Source organism: Aegilops tauschii, chromosome 3, assembly GCF_002575655.3.
Source record: "Aegilops tauschii subsp. strangulata cultivar AL8/78 chromosome 3, Aet v6.0, whole genome shotgun sequence".
In the NCBI taxonomy this organism is placed as follows: domain Eukaryota; kingdom Viridiplantae; phylum Streptophyta; class Magnoliopsida; order Poales; family Poaceae; genus Aegilops; species Aegilops tauschii.
Genome location: NC_053037.3, coordinates 488,401,788 through 488,411,534, shown reverse-complemented (window position 1 = coordinate 488,411,534; position 9,747 = coordinate 488,401,788). Strand labels below are relative to the sequence as shown.

At 50.4% G+C, this 9,747-nt stretch overlaps 1 long non-coding RNA gene across 1 annotated transcript; it reads right to left on the bottom strand.

Moving 5' to 3' along the window:
- Positions 1 to 705: 705 nt before the first annotated feature.
- On the bottom strand, positions 706 to 8,758 carry LOC120976859 (uncharacterized). The gene is made up of 2 exons (XR_006672430.1): positions 8,363 to 8,758; positions 706 to 1,083 (listed from the first exon to the last, which is right to left on the bottom strand). It is a non-coding gene; the product is annotated as an uncharacterized lncRNA (long non-coding RNA).
- Positions 8,759 to 9,747: the final 989 nt, after the last annotated feature.

The window sequence follows — 9,747 nt, the reverse complement described above, 5'->3', positions numbered from 1 at the left end:
AACAATAACAACAACAGAAGTTCACTCGCTTGACCAGATAAACACTGACATTTGGGTCCTTATGGGTTTTAGATACCACTAGTAAATGACTATACCATGTCGCTCCGAAAAGAAATACTAACTACTATCAACTCTCACTGGATTCCGTGTGACCACTGGTTTGAAAAGCTAAATTTTCACTAGATTTTATAACTATTTGAGTGGCCCAAATTTCCCTTACACGACAAAGTGCATCTATGTGACTAAACTCAACTCGTGTGTCATCTCCACTTCTTTACAAGATAGCAAAGGCAAAGACTCCAACATACACCAGAAATGGACCACACACATAACATCACATCACATCATATTAAAGCGCGAGTACACAAGACGCAAAGTATCTATTCCCGACCTCATATGCTCTCTAATGAACAGTAAAATCGAAAAAAGTATAAAATTCAAAAAAATCTGGATTTTTTATGTTGAAACTTTGACAAATGTTTCGATGCATGCAAATTTCATCCCGAAATAACATTCGCAAAAGTCATGGCAAAAAAAACGAATGTTATTTCGGGAAAAATTTGCAAACACTGAGAACATTTGTCAAAGTTTACACCCAAAAAATTCACGGTTCATTGAAGTATTTTAATTTTGTTTTAATTTACCGTTCATCCCGAGCTCAATTGAGCTCGGAAGTAGAAGGGGACTTTCGAGTACACATCAACATATTGCTAATTTTCTTTTGTTCCATTCATTTGAAGTTTCTGACAAACCCATCATTACCTATAAACAGTAATAACAACACAACTTCACTTGCTTGACCAGATAAACACTGATATTTGGGTTCTTATGGATTTTAGGTACAACTAATAAATTAATATATCATCCCGCTTTGCAAAGAAAAGGTAACTACTATCATCATCACCATTGTTGCTGCAGTTGCATCGAACACACAAGACAACCAGATTCAAGTCCTCTTCCAAATGCAAGGAAGGCTATGGAAGTTGAATGGCCGGTCACCATTCACCAGATGCAGCCACCGCAGCAGGGCATCACCCTTCTTGATGTTGATGTTTTTTTTAGCTGTTCCATCTTTGTCACCATCTGTAAAAAATATCACGGCCACATGGTGTTACCATCAACAGACACACATTAACTATTTTAAGACTTGGCAATTAGGTTCTTGCAAGCAATTGACAAATGATGGTAAGTGTAGGAGGATTTTTTCTGAGAAAAAGAGGATCACCCTTGGCCTTCAATGTACAGCCGTAAGAGTATGAAGGTTGCTGATCGCCATCATGTTTGGCCAACCAAGAAGCGCAACTGAAGGCTAGCCGGGCCCTCAAGCAGCGAGCCGCGGCAGAGGGGAAAGGGAATCGACTACCCAAGCATTGTGAAGGGTGACCACCATCAAGTCTCATGGGATCCCATGTGACCACTTATTTGAATAGCTCAAATTTCATTGGATTTAAAAACTATTTGAATGGCTCAAATTTCACGGATGCGGCAAAGTGCACCTACGTGGCAGAACTCAACTCATGTGTCATCCCCACTTCTTTAGAAGAGAAAAAAGGCGAAGACCCCATCAGAAATGGACCACACACATTGCATCGCATCATATAAAAATGCGAATACGCATCATCAACATATTGCTAATTTTCTTTTGTTTCATTTCCCTGAAGTTTCTGACAAACCCATATGCCTATAAACAGTAACAACAACACAAGTTCAATTGCTTGATCAGATAAACACTGATATTTGAGTTCTTATGGATTTTTAGGTACTACTAGTAAATTACGATACCACCCCGCTTTGGAAAGGAAAGGTAACCATAACTCATTTTCATCCTCCTGCCAGCACGGCTATGGAAGCTGAATGGCGGGTCACCCTTCACCAGATGCAGCTACCGCAGCACCGCGACAGGGTGCCACCCTTCTTGGCGTTCATGTTCACCTTGGACTGCTCCATCGTCTCATACTGTATAGATAGGGTACTGCAAAGCGCCAAACGTGGCCGCGAGTTAAGCCTAGTATACGAGACGAACTCGCGGGGCGTGCTGGTTTCGTTCAATGGCTAGCCGATGACGGCCGCCGCCGAGACGCCTCAGTACCGACGACTGAGCATTACGCGCATTAGCGTGAGAGACAAGGACATGAGTAAACCGTGTGTGGCCGTTTGCTACTGCCTACTGCTGCCAAGATCGCCGTTTCTAATTCGGGGGTTGGATTAGTACAAGGAGTCTTACGGCACGATGCTCTTCAATTCAGAGACGTGACAAAGGTGGTGTCATCAAAAATTAAAAAATAGAAAGGTGACAAAAGGCAAAGTCAGTCATGCATTCTTTTTTTCTTTTTTTGAGAAAGTCAGTCATGCACGTGAAAATGGAGTATTTGACAAAAAAACTACCACATTTCACATATCTGTCCCACAGAACTACCTCATTTTAAAAACTGACCAGGATCAATAAACTTAACGGTGGCAAGCGTATTGGTCCGGTGCAGCGCGCTCAGACGGTGCTGCTTCACCGCATGGGTATAATTCAAGCTGAAGAACATCTGTCGCAAGAGGCCCTGGACGCGTATCTGAAGCTTTTTGACAAGCAACTGGCACCACACCACATCAGGGCTGTAGCTGCTCTCTTTGATCCTGATGGGGCAGAGTTCGATGAGCCTGCGCACGAGGGGTTCGCTGCCTTCTCGTTGCCGGAGTGTGTGGAACCGTGTGGGGCTTAGTACTCAGCAGTGGCTGTTCGCGGGATCTCTCACACCTTGATCATGTCTCTGGGTGTGTTGAGCTGGAATGTGAGGGGATTGAATAACCCCGCGAAGCGTTCGTCTATTAGACTTTTCATGCAATCCTGTAATGCTGCTCTAGTTTGTCTGCAAGAATCTAAGCTTGACAGTGTTGATGCGTCGGTGGTTTGTAATACTCTTGGGCCAGGGTTCGGTGGTTTTGAGGCTCTGCCGGCGGTGGGCACCCGTGGGGGTATTTTGATGGCTTGGAAGCCTGACGTTCTGCGTGTCACGGTTGTTCACAGAGGCGAGTGCTCGATTACGCCAATGTTTTGTCTCTGGTGGATGGCAAGGCTTGGATGGTGACCTCAGTGTATGGGCCGCAGGCAGTGGATGACAAGGTGAGGTTTCTGCAGGAGATCGAGCTCATTGGGCAGCATGTGCAACTCCCTTGGATCATCAACGGGGATTTCAACCTCGTCAGAGGCGAGGGAGAGCGCAACTCGGACAGGGTTGATCGAAGGATGGTCAGTAAGTTCAGGCATACCATAAACTGTCTCGGTTTGCATGACATGCCGCTGGTGGGCAGAAAATTTACTTGGTGCAACGATCAACAGAGATCAGTCATGGCTAGGCTTGACAGGGTGCTTTTTAACAACGAGTGGGAAGAGGTCTATCCCATCAGTGATCTCATGGCTCTGAGTTCCAACGTTTCTGACCACTGCCCTCTGTTGTTGTCGTGCGCGGCCGCCTGCCCGCGTGCACACCGGTTTCGATTCGAGAATTTCTGGTGCAAACTTCCTGGTTTCCTGGACATGGTGAAACAAGCTTGGGATGCGGAGGTGGCTAGTAGAGATCCGGCGAAAATTCTCTCTATTAAGCTAAATCGCACGGCTAAAGCCCTTCGAAGCTGGGGTCAGAAGAAGCAGAGCACGTTGGAAGTGCAGTTTCGGATTGCTAATGAGGTAATCCTCTCTTGACATGGCACAAGAGTCAAGATCTTTCTCGGAGGAGGAAAGAAAGCTGAAATCGTTCCTAAAGGGGAAGTGTCTTGCCTTGGCTTCTCTCGAGAGGGTTAGGCTGCGCCAGCGTGCTCGGGTCAGGGACCTGAAGGAGTGGGATGCCAATACTAAATATTTCCATATGAAGGCTAATGGAAAGCGTCGACGGCATTGTATTCCTTACCTGAAAGATGGTAACCGTACTGCCACGAATATGGAGGATAAGCTGAACCTCGCTCGGGAGTTCTTCTGTAATCTGATGGGTTCTTCGTCACCGTCGGGCTGCTCTCTCCGTCTGGACGATTTGGGCTTGAACCGGCTGTCGCCGGATTTGGCCCATGGGCTGGAGGTGCCGTTCACGGAGGAGGAGATTAAGAAAGTAATCTTTGATATGCCGTCTGACCGCGCGCCTGGGCCGGACGGGTTTTCTGGGCTGTTTTTCAAGACCTGCTGGGAGATTATCGCCAAGGACTTCATGGCTGTCATGGCGATGCTGCATGATAGGCGTTTCTACTCCTTTCGTGATCTCAACTCCTCCATTCTTACCCTCCTGCCAAAGAAAGAAGACCCCTTGCAGCTGTCTGATTTCAGACCAATTAACCTGATTCATGGGGCAGCCAAAATTTTTGCTAAGGCGTTGGCCATCAGGCTTGCGGCACTATTGCGTTCTCTGATCTCCCAGGCTCAAAGTGCTTTTGTTTGCAAAAGGAGCATTCATGAGAACTTTAAATTCGTTAGAAATGCTGCGAGGGCTCTGCACCAGAAGAAGAAACAAGCGGTGCTGATGAAAATTGACATCTCTAAAGCTTTTGACACACTCTCTTGGGGCTTTTTGCTGGAGGTGTTGCGGGCCAGAGGCTTTGGTGTTCGATGGTGCTCCTGGATCTGCGGCCTACTGAGTACGGCTACCACCTCGGTGCTCATCAACGGTGAGTTGTCGACACCTTTTGCTCTTGCTCAGGGCGTCAGGCAAGGTGATCCGTTGTCCCCGGCGCTGTTCATCCTTGCCATGGACACTCTCCAAGGAATGCTGCTGTGGGCGGCGCAAAGGCAGGTGTTATCAGATTTGGGTCTGGGCATGGAGATACCGAGGGCATCCATCTTTGCAGACGATGCGGTTCTATTATTTAAGCCGCACTCAAATGACCTTCAGGTGATCTCCACGGTGCTGCGGTTGTTCGGCCAAGCCTCTGGCCTTCGCATCAACCTACAGAAGAGCTCGGTGACCTGTATTCGCTGCGAGGAGGACCTTGCATCTTTGGTGGCAGAGCACTTCCAATGTCAGAAGCAGGGTTTTCCCATCAAATATTTGGGCTTACCTTTGTCAGTTTTTAGATTGAGGCGTCAGGATGTTATGCCCCTGGTGGATAAACTTTCTAATAAAATGAAGGGCTGGAAACCAAAGCTTTTGCCGGCAGCGGGGCGGCTTACTCTGGTAAACTCGGTGCTCATGGCGTTGCCGCTTCACCTAATGGCAGTGCTTCCTCTGCCGGTCTGGGCGATCAAGCTCATAAACAGAAGGTGTCGGGGTTTCATATGGAAAGTGGAGGAGGCCATCAGTGGTGGGCACTGTCTAGTGCCATGGGCGCAAGTCTACATGCCCAAGGAATATGGTGGGCTTGGTGTACTCAATTTGCGAAGGTTTGGTTTGGCTATGCGATGTAGATGGCCTTGGTTGATGTGGGATGAGAACCCCAGGCCGTGGCATCTGCTGCCGGACAGTAAAGAAAAGGAGGTCACGGCGATGTTCAGCGCTGCTACAACTATTTCTCTCGGCGACGGGAGTCTGCGAGGTTCTGTACGGACAATTGGTTGTTGAATGGTTGTTCGATTGCTACCTCAGCGCCAGAGTTGTTCTCCTTCGTCAAGGACTCTGGCCATTCTGTCCGTGAGGCCTTGCATAATCAATCTTGGATAAGAGAAATCGAAGGCGGCATATCTGTGCAGGCGCTCGCCCAGTACCTGTCCGTCTGGGATATGGTGCAGGCCACCAACCTTACGCCAGGTGCGCGGGATCGGGCAATCTGGAAGCTTACTAAGGAACAAGTTTTTACGGTCAGCAGCGCGTACAGATTGCTCTTCATGGCTAATGTGCGTTTTGCATGCAACAAACCAATCTGGAGGTCAAAGGCTCCCCCACGGTGCAAGTTCTTCATGTGGCTAGCCGTTCATGGCAAATGCCTGACAGCAGACAACCTTCTTCGCCGCGGATGGCCTGCTAATGCATCCTGCCCCCTCTGTCTGTCGGAACCCAAGACCTGTACGCATTTGTTTGTGCATTGCCGATACACGCAGCAGCTTTGGGGATTGCTCAAGCGCAGGTTTGGGGCTCGCTTCATCACGCCAGAGGGCAGTTTTAGCGGCATTGAGGAGTGATGGCTCCAGGCCAGAGCCAGCGTACCTAAGCCGATCCGTCGCAACTTCGACACTATTACTATCCTCATGCACTGGAGGCTGTGGAAGGAGAGGAACTCCAGGATTTTTGACCAGGTGGCAAGCAGCGCAGAGAGGGTGCTGGATTTGGTCTGCGAGGATATTGCTATTTGGCGTGCCGCCGGTTGTATTGTTGAGCTCGGAGCCTAACCTGAGCGCCTTAGATGTACCTCTGTGTTATCTTTTGTAAAGTTGTAATTGGCGGCTTCAGACGGTTTTCAGTTCTAGTGCGCCTAGACTGCTAACCAGACTGTATCTCTCTTCTTTCTATCCAATAAAGTTCGGCCATCGGCCCTTTGAAAACTGACCAAAAACTTCAGATTAGTGCTGATTTCATGATAAAAAACTACCAAGTTCAGTTGATGACGTTTTTATGATTTTAAACCTGTTTATGACATGCAGGACCCGCGTGTCAGAGTTGACGTGGCGGGAAAGTCAACTCCGTTTATTTTGACCGTTACGTTGACTGATGGGGCCCACACATCAGTATCAACTTCTTCCTCCTCCTCTCTCTCTATGTGGCATTTCAACAAACACTTCATGTGCAGACACTGGGACGAGCAGCAGTGCCCACGCACGGCCATCGGCCGCCGCGGCCACAGTCGACGAGTAGCAGCAGAGGCCAGTACGGCCAGAGCAGCAGCTTGCCCTGCTGCTCCCCGGCGGCCCCTGCTGCCACGCACAGCCATGAGAAGCTAGAATGGCGCCGTGCCCGCCTCCCAACAAAGGCCCTCGACCCCGCACTCGCTGTCGGAGGACGAGGCGTGCGTGCGGGTCGTCACGCTCTACGTCGACGACGGCGACGCCATGCATGCTGGCTTCCTCGAGTCGGTAGACCCAGGAGGCGGCCTCGAGCGTGCAGGCTGTGGACACAACCAAGATGACGGTCTCACCGTTCTTGATGGTGGAGAAGTGCTCGTCTGTGGACCGGAGCGGCGACATGGTGGTGGCAAACCTGGACGGCATGCTGCTGTGTGACCGGAGCTCTTTCCCGTACTTCACGCACATGGCTTTCAAGACCGGTGGCGTACTTCGGCTCCAGTTGCTCCTCCTGCTAGCTCCACTTTCGTGTCCACAGGCAGTCGCCGACGCTCGTGCTGCTCACCTTGCTCTGGTTTCCCATCGGGCTCCTGCTCCTGTTGCTCCTCCTGCTGGCTCCTCCTGCTGCGCGGTGTAGCCGGCACGCACCTCGTTCGAGTCATGGCGGAGACGGTCGATGCAGAGCAGGGGGCGGAGGCCGACCCGGAGCAGCGAGCAGAGGGAGAGGAAGGCGAGCGTGGCGGCCAGGGTGAGGGACACCTACACCTGCCCGTCCAGGGGCCGCGGCGGCGCGGAGGCCGGGAGGGTGATATGAGGTGGCGACGACGAGTTCCTCTCGCCGGATGATGCACATGAGGTATTTGTTAAAATGCCAGAGAGGGAGAGAGAGGAGGAAGAAGAATGATGTGTGGGCCCCACTTGTAATAACGGTCAAAATAAACGGAGTTGACTTTCCCGCCACATCAGCTCTGACATGCAGGTCCCGCATGTCAGAAACAGGTTTAAAATCATAAAAAGGTCATCAACTGAACTTGGTAGTTTTTTGTCACGAAATCAGCACCAATCTGGAGTTTTGGTCAGTTTTCAAAATGTGGTAGTTCTGTGGGACGGATACGCGAAATGTGGTAGTTTTTTTTGTTAAATACTCTGTGAAAATGCATGTCTACCTTTTATTTTTATTTTTGGGCCTGGACCATCTAGAAGCCCTGAATTTGTCCTGCACTAATGGGCCTGTTAGAGGCCCACAGATACAGCAATATAGGTCTTTTTTGCGACAGATACTAATCTCATATTGACTCTTGCGTGTTCTATAAAAAATGCCATACTGACAGATACTCCTCTAACCAGACTTCGCTAAAAAAGAAGACAGTTATTAATCAGACAAGAGCCGACCTGATGGCATGGAAAAGCAAAATCAGATAGAGCCGACCTCCCCCCGGATGGTGTGGAAAAGAAAAATCAGACAGGGTGGTATGGTATGGAAAAGAAGAATCAGACAGAGTCGACGGATGATAACACATGACTTCTCACTGTCTGAAGGAAAAGACACGAGCTCGCTTTTCAGCGGCAACCCGACGGTTCTCGAGGGCATATGAAGAAGAATGCCTCAGCTCACATCACACCAACAATGGCCACCCCAAGCGAAACTGCTCGTGGCCCGCCTGAGTACGCACGTACCTCCTCCTCCTCCCGCTCCAGCGCCGGAGAGCACACCGGGACGGCCGGCCGCGCGCCGGCCGCGAGCGGCAGCACTGCCGCGCAGATCAGCTCCGGACACCACCGCAGCCGAGCCTAGGAAGGCGAAACTTTTATAGTACAGTTGCGTGGGGGGAGGGGGCTGTGGCGAAACGGGAGGCAGCATCCCTCCTTAGTAACTGGAGAGAGGGGGGGAGAGCCGCATGTACGTGAGGAAAGGAAAGGAAATGGTGCTGCTGGGTGTGCCGTGGCGCGGCATGCCTCCTTGCGTTGGATGTGTCGGGCGCGTCGGCACGTTGGGCTCTCCAGAGCCATCGCCATCCTTCCGAGACGGGCGATGGGCTCCGAGTTCCGAGGCTGGGAGGGAAAGGAACGGGTAGCTACGAGCGAGCAGACTGTGCCCCTGCATGCTGCTTACTTCCGCCCCGGGTTTTGTCAGCTCTGCTGCCTCCTAGCTTCCCCTTACTTATCTCGCCGCCCTTTTGGTCACCGTACATACGTGCTGGCCAGGTGCGGAGCGGCGCCAATACGCGCGCCCAAAGCTGGAGGTCCATGCAGAATCTACTTGATGGTAGAGTATTTATACGCACTTACAGCCTGAGCCTGAACCTTTGGCCTGAAGCTTGTTGGAACAGGGGAACTTTGGGTACTCTTTGGTGCGGAGATGTGGCTTAACCAGAGTGGCAAAAGCCATCGGCGCCCGCCCTGCGACTCGTTCTCTTCGGCTGATGTACTGCGTACAGGCGTGGCCTGTTCTCGCTCCACACGATCAAAGAGCTAGCTAACACGTCGGCTTGCGGAAGACATGTCATGCATGTCAGCTATGTCGTCGCAGAGATTCGAGAAGACGAGATAGGACCGGGCGTCCTGGTGAGGAGAAGTCGACGCGTGCAGGGTACGTGCCTCGAAGGAGATATCACCTCCTTCCTGCACTCGTCGGTTCTCTGTTGCAAGTCTGCGACTGTTTATCAGTGCAATAGAGGGCAATGCGTCTCTCATATCCACGGATAAGGCACGCAGAGCCATACCAACTTCTGTTGAAAAAAAAAAAACGCTTATGGCATCCCAACATCGATTCGTAAATTTTCTCCCTCATCCGTACGCGATAGGGGGACCTTCTGTCCGCGAACACGGATATTGGGCCGCCATTCAACATTGCCCGCAAACATTTCAAACAACTATTAAGGCTAAACAGACGAAATTCATATAAAACGAGCGGATTTCATTCAAGTTCAGTTATAATTTACATAAGCAAACGATTTTTGACTGTTTTTACTAAAAAACTATACAAAAGATAAACCCTATATCAGACGGCCACCTTGTAACCGTGGCCGACCTGTCCTGCCGCACCGCCGTCACCGTCCGTG